Below are 12,429 nucleotides of genomic sequence, written 5' to 3'. Positions count from 1 at the left end.
CCTAGTTGGCTCAGCTAATATAGGACAGGATCAAATCAAAAACCCGTTCAGTGGGCAATAGGCTCATGATGGTCATAGAGAAGAAAGTTGGCTGTACTGGGCATTAAACTGGGTGAAGTGGGCTGTATAGAACGACTGATAGCTTGTTATTCCTTATATATACTGAATAACAAAAATTGTTTCTTATTATTATTTATGTTGATGGTGAAGAGAGAAAACCCACTTAGTTTCTGATTGCCTAATAATTCTGCACAGTGATAATCAAGCATTTTTCTTTTATTTTTGTTTGTGAAAGTCAAATGTAACATTTTCTCTCTAAATAAATGTACTTTGTGCACATGAAAGCTTCTGAATTCATTTTTATAAGTCTGCCCAACTTTTGCTAAAAATGATCTCCAGGAATAGTACTTTCCTAATAATTCTGCACACAGTGTAGAAGGTGCACAATTCTAGTAGCACATTGATGAAGGCATCGAGCCAAAACACCTCTGTACTGTTAAGTTCAATTAATTAAACAATATCAAGCAAAGTGCAACTTGTTTTTGTTATTCTTCATAGATCCTTCTTTGTGGTCAGCATTCTTATATACTGCGATATCACCAGGAATGAAGCCCATTTCCTGCACTTCATTCTATAAGACACATCACCATACAATCTCACATGAAAGCGGCACCCCAGGGGGCATGCGGTCATTTTTTTTCAGCATTTTTGCCACTCTCGAGGGCACTTTACCAATGATTTTTCAAAGATGGGGGCACCGGGGGGTGCAGCTGCCCCCGCCCACCCTCCCCCCCCCCACTCCCCCAAGTCCACCAGTGCCTCCTACAGTCCAAAAACATATAGTTTGGTTAATAGGTGTCTCAAATTGCAGTGTGTAAGAGCATGTACCCTACAAATGACTGGCTCCCTGTGCTTGGGCTCTGTGTTTCCAGGTATACCATGACCTTGTACTGGAACAAGTACATCACAATTAAGTTTTGATATCATAAAAACTAAAATGTATACTGTCTTCTTTTTTAATGTAACTTGATAACTTAAAACCATTAGAACCATTCACGATAATGTGCAATGTGCAATTTCCTTCGGGATTAATAAAGTTTTCTAATTCTGATTCTAAAACACTGTGAGTGCACGGTTTTGTATTCCTGATGTTTGCTGGCAACTTTCTCTGCAATCTAAGAACTCTCATTCACTGAATCCCCCAAACACCTGTGAGATTAGCTTATTAAGGAAAGAGAACATCAAGGAGGACCTCAAATGGAGCTTTACTAACACCCCCAGGGGCAAAGTAAAGTTACCTTCATATCATTTTAGAGTGAATTTTTTGTTTATCAAGGCCTTCATAGTGAAAATGCTCAAACCATCCATGCATTCACCTGTTTAAAATATATATTTTTTAAGGAGTACAGGGTATTTTTTTAGCAAAGAACTTATCTAGGGGATCCCAGTATAAGACAGCATATGTTCCTATGGTGCAGCTTGATTAGTCAGGTGTCATTTGCACTTAGTTTTATAACACATGCCTTTAGTTTGCTTCTGCATTAAAGTGATTCACAGAGGCCATACCAGTGGTGCAGGCTGCGTCAGGGTTGGTGCCCATCCTATCTTGCCTTTGTGTCCCTTCCCCATTTTGGCCAGCAGCCGTCACTAGTTATCCCACTTCTCTCCCTCTCTGTCTCTTAGCCCTTCTGCCCAGTGTGTTCTCCCTACTCCCCAGGCTGCTACATAGCTCTATGGGTTGTGCATGTGGCTTATGAACTGTAAACCCTTTGATCATGAGTATCTGTTATTTGAGGATTATTGATTTTTTCATGTGTTTGGTACTTGTCCTCGCTTTTGATTTACCCTGCTGTGCCTGATTTTATTCTGTTCTGCTTATATTCCTAGTCTTCCCTACTGTTGTTAACCTTTAGTGTTTGTTAGGTTTCCTGGTTCTGTGCTTGTTAATTGTTAGCTACTTCACCTGTTGCTTGTTGTCCCATCCTTTTGTTGATTGGTTGATTGTCCTCACCTACTCCACATTACCCCTAATCCTGTATAGCTACACCTGCCCCTTGTTAGTTGTTATGACCATTGTATTAAAGTGCCTGCCCTCACTCCATTCATCAGTCAGTCATTGTGTTGCTGTGTGGTTGTTACTATGTCTTGTCCAGCTCTGTGTTTTTCTGCTCCCCAATTTTTTTTTTTTTTTTTTTTTTTTTTTTTTTTTTGTTAGTTCTTGTTTGCTTTTTGACTCCTTATGGGTCTTTTGTTTTGTACCTTCCCCCTTGTGTTTGTTTTTTTAATAGACTCCTTTTGTCTCTGAGCCATCAGTGCTCATCAATTTTTCTGCTTGTGCCATGCACTGTAACAGAACTGACTGAACACGACAATCCCCAGGCTCCTCACCCCCCTCGCACTGGGATACGTGACCCATTGGTGTTGGGGTCATAGCCCCAGTCCCTGGAATCTCTTTGGCCCTGGACCCATTGCTCCACAACCCCAGACACGGGAAAGTGAGTATGTCCAACAACTGTTATGGGACATGCTTAGGTATCGGGTGTTCCAGGGTACCTGAAGATGCCATTTGTCAGATCCCCAGGTTTCTGATGAAGGGGAGGAAAATTCCAGTGTCTGGCCCAGCAGTGAAGACTTTGCCTCCAGGTGTCTCAGCTAAGCCTCATTTGCCCCCAGATCTCCCACAATTGTTCCCCGCGTCACCAATCGGAGAAATGGACTGGTTCGAGGTAGTATTCCTGCACCTATATGATCTGATCCATTTGCTGAGGTTTGACTGGTCCAGAAGGGAATGCCATTCATCCCACATCTCCACTCTCCAGATATCTGTTCTGGGAAGACATCTGTCCATCCTGAGCCTCCAGATCCCTGCCCAGGGGAAGTCACTGCTGCGTTTCCAGTACCCTGCCCAAGCGAGACCGCTGCCTGTGCTGAGCCCCCAGAGCCCAGCCCAGAGGAGGCCACAACTCGTTCCAAGCTTCCAGAGCCCGACCCTCAGGGGCCCGCTCTGGTTCCGCCTGAGCTTCCAGAGTCCAGTCCACAGGGTTCTGCTACTGCTCTGCCTGAGCTTTTATTTAAGGATTATTGTTTTCTCTTGTGTGTTTAGTATTGTGTATCTGCTTTTGCTTTTTGTCCTCACTTTTGATTTACCCTACTGTGTCTGGCTTTATTCTGTTCTGCATAGCCTTGTGGTCCTAGTCTTCCCTACTCTTAGTGTTTGTTAGGTTCCCTGGTTCTGTGCTCTTTAATTGTTGGTGACTTCACCTGTTGCTTGTTGTCTCATACTTCTGCCTGCTCTTTGTTGCCCTGAGTCCTGTATAGCCACACTTGCCCCTTGCTAGTCATTGTGACCATTGCGTTTAAGTGCCTGCCCACATTCCATTTGTCTGTCAGTCATTGTGTTGCCTTACTGCGTACTCCCTGTGTTATTCTGCCTTATGAAGCAGGCAGAGTTGGCAGCACCAGTGGGTGCCACACAATCCTCAGGGCAGGAAGGTGTCGACAGGACTGCAGAGCAGCCAGGGAATGATTGGACCGCTGAGTGGATGCTGGAGATCTTGAATGGTTCTGGAGCCATCAGGGGAATTACTGGGCAGGAACAGGAGGAATACAAGGGATCTGTGGGATGAGAACAAAGGCAAGAGCGGACACGAAGACAGGTTCTGGAGACAGAAGGTGTCATGGTCGCCCCCCACTGGAGTGTAGCAGAGGTGAAGTCCAGAGAGGTCAATCTGGATAGACCCCGTGGAGCAACTGGCCTGGTGCCCCTGTCTTCCCCTCTGGGAAACCAATGCCTGGATCTTCCTGCATCTGGGGCCCTGCTGCAATCAGTGACCACTCTAGGATGCAAGACTGGAGTGGCCCGAGCATTGGATAAACTCTGAGATCCATATAGTGGGATCCAGTGCCAAAATCTGAGGTACATGGAGTGGGATCCAGGGCCAGATGCAAAGGTTCCTTCTCTAATTCCTCCAGTGAAGAGGCCTCCGGGTTCCCCTTCAACGCAAGTACCAGCCTCAGGGCTCAGGGTCAGCAATGGTCCATGAAAAACGAGGCGGGCTCTTGAGCAACTGCCAGGGTTGAAACAGTGGCTACCAACAGTGCTCCCAGAGGCAGCAGGGCAGCGAGGCCAAGGCTAAAGCCAAAGGATCAACTTTAGGTGAGGCAGAGGCCAAATGAGTGGCCATAGGTGAGGCAGGAGCTGTCGAGGTGACGTCTGCAGGCGAGGCAGGTGAGGCAGGAGCTGCCAAGGCGACGGCCACAGCCAAGGCAGAGGCTGAGTGGCGGCCGCAGGTGAGACAGGAGCCACCTGGGTAGCGGCTGCAGGTGAAGCAGGAGACCGTGAAGCAGGAGCCGGCATGACAGCCAGGTGAGAGGGGTGCGGCTTAGATATGTTTCTTCCATTGGGTCGTTGGAGAAGCAGCCTTTAGGAGTGGATCTGTGCCACTGCATGTACAGCCATGGGGTCTTTCAGTTCAGTTATTCTGTTACGTTAAGGGAAGGAAGCATGACCCAAATACAGGCTGTGATGCAAGCAAAACCCCTCACAGGGACTTTAATGGCAGGAAAGATAGCATAAACGGGTAACAATGACTGAACTAAAGAGCACAGGACTGGGGAGCACTTAAATACAATGACTAATGAGGGCAAACAGGAGACAAATGGAAGCAATACACACGAGGGCAGGAATGAAAGGTAACGCTAACAGGTGTGGCTTGTTTGAGGCCATGCTCAAGAGGAAATAAGAGGATTAAACATGGCGCAGGCAGGGTGTGACAGATAGCATATATGAGTGGGAAATACAGAAAACACACAAAAAAGATTAGAAAAGCAGTGATCATGAGTTGAAGCTCATTGATATAAATAACACTGAAATGCACCCTAAACAGAATATTGGGTAAAACCAAACAAAACCAAAATAACCATAAGAAAAATCTACCGCCATGAAACACTCTCCACAACTGCTGTATGTTCCAAAGCTTCACAAACCGAGCACGCTTGAGGGCTGCTGCCCGTCAGGCACTTGGACCCAAGGTTAGTGGCCATCAACTTCTAACATAAATTCTGTTTCCTCAAACTCCCAAAAAACTTTGACAGTATTACAAGATGGATGGAAACTGTTCTGAAGCCTGTCTCCTCATTGGATAACAAATACTATTTAGTTGTTTTCATTTGTCTCCTTCCTGGAATCGGCAAATCCACAAACTCCATGTTGTTGTTCCTGATTCCTTGTTAAAGTGAATAGGCAATGGTTCCAAAACATATTCCCTAGTGTGTTGGCTTTATAGAGTTGCTGTGGAATGGATCACACACGAACATTGCAATGCTGTTTATCTTGGCTCAGACAATTCAATTTATTTTGCCGTTTGCTATTTGGTTGACCAGCATTGTTCAGTGAAAACCACACCTACAATAGTTTCAAATGAATGAATAAGTCTGAAAATGTGAAGGGGTAGATTATCAATCTGAAGAAATTACATCATCAATTTTAGCTAGCAATTGCATCAATAAAATCTGTACCACATGTGTGTCCCACAGACTCGAGAAAAAATATGTTAGATTAAAAACAAGACTGGTGTCTGCCCCACTTATTGGATAAACTTTTCTAGTGTAGCGTCTCGCTTTTATTTAGTTTTATGTATTCAGGAAGTGCAGTATTTTAGTGTACACGTTAAAGGAACAGAAAAGTATGAAACTGAAATTTTATTACGCCCGACATAAATCTAAAGCTGTACTTTTCCAAATGTTTTCTTTAGCACATACTCGGTCAACTCTTGCTGTTGAAATAAACCTCCCAAACTGGCAGTGAATCAGGGGATTATTTTGGCCATTCAAAAGGAAAATGTCAATCAAAATATTTGAATATTTCAAACTCAGAACATGGTTTGATACATGATTCTGTGTAAATGATAAATGATTCTGTGACTACAAGCTCTTGCCACGCGCGGGCGCCTTTGTCTTGATAGAATACGAATTGATACCGTGATTGCGTTCAACTTTGCCAAATATTTATTCAATAAAGTAATGCTCGTATTAAAATCACCGTTATAACAAGTGGTAAAAATTGTATGTCAAGTCTCTCAAAATTGTGCCCTTGCAGTGCCACTGTAAGGAATCCCAAATATGAGGTATCAATTAACGGATATTACGAATAACGCCACGAATGGCCGGCGGCACGGGGATACGTGGTGATAGTCATATGCATAACATTATTTAAAAGTCATGCATAACGTTATAGTAACCATAGCTTTTAAAATCTATATTTAATATACCTTTATTGTTATCATTATCTTTAAAATATTTTTCATATAACTGATACTGTAACTTTTCAGACCACTTTTATACTGCACGTGTATAGGCTAGTACACTTATATTCATTAAACAATTCAAACAATGTTTCGATAAGAACATTTTTCCTGTCAACGCTACTATATGTCAGTCTATTAGTGCCGATTTGCTGCAAGTCACCTGGATGGAGTGAGATTTTCAATTCGAGAGAAGTCTGCACACATGCACACGCATTTCCATGTATGTGATTATCACATCGTACGTAGTTTGTAGGGTTTGCAAGCCACGCCAACGTTTCTGATGTAGCGAATTTTAATTTTATAAGGGAATAATGCAGACTTGCTGTAAGATTTCTAGCGTGAGCGTGAGAGTCTGAAAACGTGTCACGCCAGATGCGTGAGAGTTTGCTGCCGCGATACTAATCACCAGACCTTGTTCATGTCGAGAAACAGTGGGTTTCAGCATTGCGCCGATCGAGCAGTTCCTTGAATAATGCTACTTGAACGTAAGCAATTTATTAATGGGCTACTGCTGTTACACACGCACCCTACAAACCAACCTACAGTGTCACCAACATCGAAAATGAAGAATGCACCGCCTTTTATATTCTATGAACCATGCAACGCCCCTGCATCCTCTGCAATTAAACTGGAGGATCTTAAAAGCCTGCCAGCTTTCCCTCACTATAACATGCTAACGCACGACTTGTATGGATTCCATCCAGATTTACAATATCCAGGCAAGAGCCGCTTAGCGCACAAAAAACCTTCTATTGGAAAGTCACTCATTACGCTACCTAAGTTACAGTAGCATTTCTCGTCAGCTATACGCAGGTGAACGACGTATTACCCTTGATCGTCGCTGATTCGTAATCCTGCAATGATCGTCTATCACCGGAAAATAAATCCGACGTAGCGAGTTTTTCATAAAAACATTGGTTTCTGCACTGAATATCGTTTTCTACGTCAAAATACATTAACATTAATACATACATAATTTTGTGGATAATTAATGCTATATTCAAAAGTATGTCAGAAATATAAATAACGAGCTTTTAGTAATGCACATTATTCTTTACAGAACACGAGAAGCAAGCAGCCCGCTGTGCATTAGTTGTTTCTATCATTAGTATTCTCGTTTTTATGAACTCCTATACATGGGTCTTCGCGGGATCTTTGCGAGTCTGTTTTTCAGAAGTTGCATCGTTTAGTTTTGCATCTGTATACCTGCGCACTGTGTGATCATGGCATTTTGTTTTTTCTCCATCATACTTTCCTTTCGCAAAGTTTTCCCGTCCTTGCCCGGTGACACATGTTGAACGTGACAAATATTATTACGTTTCCAGGCTTCATATTCAACCAAAATAGGTCGATTGCATCCGCATAACTTAAACGGAGCCAACGCACCTCAACTGCATTTTTCCTCTTAACGTTCACTCTCAGTCCTAAGCCCAGGACCTTTTAACCCAAAAAAACAATTGAGACTGCTGCTGTCTGTATGATGATATTAAAATCTGTTACAGAGAATTGTACTGACCACGTTTTAAACTGCATTGATATTAATGGTTAATGTACAAATGCCATTACCCTGCACACATTTTTATAGAAGCTATTAGTATTTATTCCTATGACTGGTAGACACATCTTGTACGAATTTAATATGAAATGTATATCCGAAACATCCTGCATGGTCGTCAGAGAGTAATTATCATCAAAGTGAGAAAATGTCTTTCACTACTTACCAAATAAAATATAAATATAAGAATGCATTTAGTGATTAAATAGTGCAAATTTCACTCTCTCCTTCAAGGGACATTGCACTTGTTTTGATTATATCATTGCAGGGTTTTGCATCACCACATATGACCAAAAAAAGCCCCATTTCATAACTGCAGGACAAACAGGATGCTTCATGGAGAAAAAATCCCCTATATTAAATCTAGCTATGTGTTTAATATTAATTTCTGTCCTATTTTAAATAATTTGGTCTAGCACAATGCCAAGAAACCTTTGTTCTTGCAAGACAATAGTTGCATAAAAGACATTTGAGGAGGAGTTTTTAATCCACAAAACAGGTTCTGAAAGTGTCTTAAAAATATTCTGTTACTATAAAGCCGATGTTTCAGGTGTACATGTGCTGTAATAAGTGCATAGTACACAGAAAGGGCATAAGGAGAGTATTTCACAGTTCAGTAGTTGCAATTATAATTTAACCTGAACGTGAAATAATATCAAGTGAAATACACCAAAATAACAACCATACTAATGGAATAAATTACGTTAATACTCCTATTTTATCGCACCTTTGCCATATTTATACAAGCTCTGTGAAAGAAATTGTTCAGAGCATGGATAAAAACTAAACATATGGATGATTGAAATGTGCAAAATACTGCAACAGACATTAAAAGCAAGTCAGCTAACATTTACGTCTGTCATGTATTGAAATTATCAATATGTTTCTTTTCCTTCTAAAATCCCAACACAAATTCAGGTTCAGTGGAAGTAACCTCTCTAAAATATATTCAGACGAGTAGTAACAAGGAAGGTCATTTTTATCTTTATCAATTGTATTTTTTCTTTAAATGAATGTTTATCAATTTTTGAGAAAGGAAATAAGTGTGCTTAACCTGAGAGCTTCCTGATGAACCTCAGGGGAGCCTTTTAAAAACAAGGTCTGCATAAAACGGTAGCTCATTGACCTTTGACAACCACAAAAATAACATGCTTTTTCTGATGAAAATAATACCTGTCTACATTGACTAGCCAAATGCAGAACATACAAATACAGCTATGCGCAAGAGAAAACAAATGTCATAATTTACCCCGCGTGGACTTTCCCATCACGTAATGGGTTCTTCTGCTTCTTGGTATGTTAACATTTCCCCTGAAGATGTAGTGTGTTTAGTAGGTTTTCAATGGGCACCTTCATCTCTGCCATCCTCAGTAGATTGTCATTGAAGCTTCTGGCAAGCCAATGACATATTCACCATCCCTGCTTCATTGTGCAGCATGCATTCCACTCACTGTTTTGTACCTCACAAGCTTGTTGCAGCTGCCATTAGAACCATTCCGTTGGTTGTTTTTAAAAATAGATCAAGAACTGTATTTCAAAGCTTTATGAATAATTTAAGTACTGTAAAAGCTGAAGAGTGGGACAGTACAGTGACTCAGTGGGTAGCAACTGCAGGGCTAAGGTTTTGAATCCCACTTCTGCCCTTTGTGTGTGTGGAGTTTGCTTGTTTTCTCTGTGTCACACTAGTTTGATCAAGGTTCTCCTGTTTCCTCCTACATTCCAAAGACCTGCTGTTAGGTTAAGTGATTTCTCTGCCGTATGGCCGCATGGCGAAGGGATGGAAAAGGAGGAATGATCCACGGAGTAGCTCACAGCAAACAGAGGGGTTTATTAACAAAACTGGAAAATTAAGAACATACTAAAGAAACCACAAAGTAAACACAACTGGGGAACAGAGCAAAACAGGGAGCAGGATTGGGAACCACAGCTACTAATACATAGTAACTTCTACGATGCCTGACCGAGGTAATGAACAAAGGCAGGCACTTAAATAGTCTGAGAAACAAGGACTAACAAGGGACAGGTGTGAACTATAACAAAATCAACCAATCAATAATGACACAAGACAACAAGCAACAAGAGTAGGGTAAACCTTAAACAGGAACACAAAGATAAGCAATAACAGACCTTATGGAAGCAGAACACCAATAAATATTAAATAACAGGTGAGGGGTTCAGCCTCAGCGCTGCACCAATTGCACTACGCGGCAGCCTGGGGAGCAGGGAAATGCACTAAGGGCTGAAGGACTGCAAGACAGAGAGGTGGCAAGCAGGATGACTTTGTGACACCTGATGGCCAAAAAGGGAACAAAATGCATGGGACAGGGTCGCATGGGCACCGGCCTTGACATCCACATGCTACATGCAATTTAGAGCACCGTTTCAGCTACAGTAACTGCTTGTCTATGGGCCATGGGAGGAAACTGGAGAACCACAGGGAGGACATGCAAACTCCACACGAGTGCAGATGGGTTTTGAAGTCCCAGACCTGGAGGCATGAAGTGACACTGCTACACACTGAGTCTCCACAAAACAAAATTCAGGTACTTACACTACAAATTTGTGATTTGCCACACCAGAGTTTGCTACACCCAAGTTAGTTGTTTCTGTGGAGTTGATTTCATCAACTTCAAGTTTTCAATATTTGAAAAATGACAACTGCATGAAATAATTTGAATCTGAACTATGTCTGTCAGGCATAAGCTTTGTTGTTGACTTAGTTAAAGAAGAATATCACCTTGTATGTTTTTCTTTGTAAAGACCAGGCATGGACAGCAAAACAAACACAGTCTAGGATGCCCATAATGAAATTGTAATATCTGTATGGTCTTACACTCTTGAGATGACCCCTTAATAAGATTGGCCAAATCTTCAGAGCTACCTTCATTGCCACATGCTGACTTACTTGCTAACTCAGGGACATTATTGAGAAGCAGAAGATGACAGTTTGTCATGTGTTACATTGTCGCTTCTGTTTGCATTCTTCACCCACGCACAATTGCATATTTGCTTAGTCAAGAGCTCAGTACTAGGAACCGTTGAATCTCGGAATCTCGTAGCTAAAAATTTATTCGAGACATTGACAAATATGCTTGTGGAAATTAGTCATCCTAGTGTAGTGTCAGCAATTTCAGGTATATAGCAGGGCTATGCATGTGAACGACTGTCAGTGTTAGTTCATTTACCTCAATATCTACATAAAACTTGATCATAGGCCATGTGAAAAACCATGAAACAACTTAATTATTTAGTGAAAATGGTGCCCTCCTACATAACCAACAATTCTCATAAAGCACAGAGACTTTAGTTTCATTCTGTGGGAAAAATTATGTACAGAAACAACAGAAAAAGTAAGGCTATGTAAAAAGGGCTATGTATAACAAAGGTGCAAAAATGTATGGGGGCAATTACACAATTTGAGAAATACAATGGTAGCAGGGATGCATGAAAGAGATACGTAGCACAATTATGCATTATTTAAACACACAGATCAAGAACATAGGAAGAGAGTGGTAGTCATCGCTAGAGAGGGAAAGTAAGGAGATTGTAGGCTTTCTGACTTAAGCCCATTTGTTATAGAGAGGCATGATGAGCAGAAGAAAACAGCCATTGAAGAAGGGCTACTGCACTGCTTTTTGGCATTTTTTTTCTATACGATGGCAGAGTAGCATGTAGAGACACATAGAAATAAGTTTATTTTTCAAAATGTACTGTATTCAGTACAGAATACATCATATTCTAAACATAAATACAAACATGAATTAGGAGCCAATATGGTACTTCTGTCGATCCTTGACTAAATTGTTAACCTTAATTACACTCGAAATATACTGCAAGTTCAGCACTATGAAATGGTACATCTGCAGATGGTTGGAAAAACTCAGCTTTTACAACTGTAGCATTGGACTGGGGGGAGGAAACACAAAACTATAAAACTATTTGACTTGAGTTAATTTGGGTCACATTTTCTGTACGGCATGACATATCACAGTTGGGCCTTCTGCCACATTTAATTTAAGAGCATAACAGTAACTACCAGAGTGGCAAAGTTATCTCAAGATGAACTGAATTTACACTTTGTTGCACTTTGCTTCTGCCTGACGTAAGTGTGGTCAGTAATGTATCTGTATGTGTGTTATATTCTTGGAAAATCACCTCCAATCATGAGAAATAAATAGTAGTAAGTATTTATATAAAAATGATAATTATCACACTCCCTATGAAGTTCAGCACCTGGGATTTCTTGGATTGAAGTCAATTGTTAGTTAATTGGGCACTTTTTTACCATCAAATATATCATATTTGATGATCATAGCTATTTCATTGTTGATGGGTCATTTTTCCTTTAAGTCTCACTTTGTGGGCTTTATTACAGTTAATAGTAGTTTGGAAATATGAAGAAAGAAACAAGGCTGGAAGACTTATGAAATTCATCAAATTAATAACTTAAAGTACTAATTATAGTATTGTCTTGTACTATTCTTGTGTTGGCGTGGAACTTTTCAAAGCCCTTTTTTTTTTGCTCAAAAGAGGCTGTCTCAACACTTTTTTTAAGTTTCAAAGTATAAA

Source organism: Paramormyrops kingsleyae, chromosome 6 (assembly GCF_048594095.1).
Source record: "Paramormyrops kingsleyae isolate MSU_618 chromosome 6, PKINGS_0.4, whole genome shotgun sequence".
Classification (NCBI taxonomy): domain Eukaryota; kingdom Metazoa; phylum Chordata; class Actinopteri; order Osteoglossiformes; family Mormyridae; genus Paramormyrops; species Paramormyrops kingsleyae.
The sequence above is the reverse complement of the archived record's forward strand: the minus strand, read 5'-3'. Positions refer to the sequence as shown.